Raw genomic sequence first — 2,855 nt, 5'->3', positions numbered from 1 at the left:
CCTACAGTAGAAGTTTCCCTTTAAACAATTTTAATGAGCTTGTAGTGGCTTAGAGCTTGTTGCTGATACAGGCCCCACGCCCCTCACACCTCTGGAGCACTCCTCCAGTTCCATCCAAGTCTGCGTCTCTTGAATCGCAATTCCTGAGACCACAGATAAAGTTGTTCATTCTGCCCAGACTCAGCGTTTGCATTATCGACATGTAAACAGCTAAGAGGACAAGACCACGCTATATTCCTTCCCATAGATCACAATCACATTTGTTTTATTTGCTGCCTCTCGAATGGATCGATATCAAATTCTTCAGGCTTAAAAAAAATAAACAAAACTCTCACACGAAGAATAAAGAATACTGAAGCAAATGGGCCATTGTGTAAGCCCGCAGAATAGAAACTGCCTAGGAGAGCGTGCTGGTGTTATTCCCCCCACAGGGTAAACCCCACAGCTCTCTGCCGACACAGTTGTGAGATGACACTCTCGAGCGTGATTCCGTGGGGAGTCACTGGTGTCTAGCACTGTGTTCTGTAGTGGCTGGCTGTGTGTGCTGATGTTTGCATTTCTTGTCCTCAGAACAGTGCCTCTCTTTTTCCTTGGAGTGTAGGGAGCCAGGGGACCAGGACCTACGCCTTGCTCTGGGTCCACTGGACGGTTTCCTCATTTTCTGCCTGCCTCATCCCACTCGAGCCTGCAGGGACTCCTCTGTGGAGGCTTGCAGAGCTGTTGAAAGCCGCCAGGTCCCAGATCAGAGACCAGCCATGTCACCAAAGGAGCAAGTGGAAGCCCTGCGGTTGCCTCTGACAGCTGCTCTGGCTGCCTCGGGCAACGGGGCTGGGCTCGCAGCGGTTAGGGTCGGAGCGAGCGTCTTCTGGTTGGGGTAGCTGTGGAGTTGGGAGTTTAGTTATTGATTGATTTTCATGTATTTATTTTTTGCCATGTGCAGGCACGATGTGTTACACACCGACTACCCCCATCTGAAGTTTCTGTGCCTAGGAGGTCACGTGAAGACAATTACGTCAATATAAGAAGCTCGCTCACTGGGGAACTTGAGAGCCTGGAGAACAGGCTAGTGCGCTCAGAGGCATCGCGAGGAGTCAGGGTAATCAGCTGAGTCGGGCGAGCGCGTCCTCTGTTGTTCCCGGAGAAGAGTGTAAGCCATCTCTGCTCGGGAAGGCTGCCGAGAGGTGGGGGGCTCTAGGTGGGAGGGCAGAGGTGGGAAAGCAGCCGTTAGCAAGGTGGGCCGTGCAGGCTGTGGGACGGAAGCATGCGGGAACAGGTTTACGGGAGACCACGAATCATTCACTCTGAAAAGCCCAAAGCCCGTGTATTCCAGTGTCCAGCTCCAGGAACTGAAAAACACAGTGAGAAAAATCGCAGCTACTCCTTAAATAAAGTAGGTACAGGCCTATTGGGATGAGGATTTTGAAAGAGTGGAATTTAGACCCTGTGTAATTAAGAAAGATTCTGGTTCTACTCTGGTCAGAAAAGCTAATCGGGTAAATTCTGATCGACTATGCGAAGAGGCTTGTGGGAGATTTAGCTCCCAGCTTGCGGCTTCTAGTATTCAGGCGGAGTGACTTGTGAGAGATGCCGGGGCTACAAGTCTCTCCCAGTGCAGCTGCTGCCAGTTTTTAAAAATTATTATTATTTTTTTAATTCCCAGAGTAAATTATATATCCATTAGTGGAAATGTTGATGGTGCTAGCTTGTTCATATAACTCCTAGTTGACCGGGACTAAATCTTTTTCATAAGAATAATAAGAAATTTGGGACCAGCAGATGGCATAGTGGTTACATCACTGGACTTCCACATGGTTGACTGCTGTTCAAGCCCTGGGCCTGTGGCTTGAAACTCACGCCGGGCCCATGTGTGTGCGTACCCAAGATCTTGGGAGGAGAATGCAGGAGAAGGGGGTGGGATGTGGCCATCCCCCCCCCAGGGTGATTTCCTGCATTACCTCTCACTGTCTTCTCCTCCCCCAAACCCCCATGAGCACACATGCCCTAAGACAAAAATCTCAAAAAAAATAAATAAAATAATAAAGATGTAAAAATTCATCTTAAACCATAAGTTGAATCTAGCTTATTAAAATGAATTAACAAATATGTTTCATTCAGCCGTATGGGCTTCACAAGGTGCAAAGGCTCTCGTCGAATTCTAAGTGATCCGTGATTATTCATGGAACCCGAGAGACCCGCCATGTGTAGGGCGTTTGCTGACATGTGGTTTGCTGCAGCAACTGCTCTGCTGTTGGCGTCTGGGAGAGAAGCAGCCTGTGTGTGTGAGACAGCCCTTCACAGCTCATTTTCCCACCTCGATGCCAATTGTGTCCCCACTAAGAAATATGGGGAGAGGTTAGAAAGCTTCAGGCCAAAGAAGGCCTGAAATGCTCCTTTTGATCAGATCAAATCGAAGATGATTGCCCAAGGACCAGGACAGGAAGCATGGGGGCCAGCGCACAGCTGTCTGCTTTACCAGGTTCTAGGGCCAAGGCTTGAGCCCAAGAAAGGGCCCCTAATGACTGGTCAGCGTAGGGGGCCTTTTCATCGCACAGTCCACCTGCTCCTCAGCCTTCTGAGAAAGAACAGGTTACTCTGCTCTACAGACAGACCAGGAAAAGACGCCTGCAGCTGGAAAGACCACGGGCTAGCAGGCAGCGCTCCCCGGGGGAGGAGAGCGTGGCCGAAGGGACACGCGAGGCACCTCCCAGCAGTCTCCAGCAGGCAAACCCACTTCATGCATGCCTTTCTAAGGGAGGTTCATTTAAGGAAGTAAAAAGAAAACCCCAAAGCTAAAAACTTACGGGATCATGTTTCCTTGACTGTGTGAAGTAGCTTTGAAGTAGAGATGCTCTTGC

The sequence above is a fragment of the Tupaia chinensis genome, unplaced genomic scaffold (assembly GCF_000334495.1).
Source record: "Tupaia chinensis unplaced genomic scaffold, TupChi_1.0 Scaffold000240_1, whole genome shotgun sequence".
Lineage (NCBI taxonomy): Eukaryota > Metazoa > Chordata > Mammalia > Scandentia > Tupaiidae > Tupaia > Tupaia belangeri.
The sequence above is the reverse complement of the archived record's forward strand: the minus strand, read 5'-3'. Positions refer to the sequence as shown.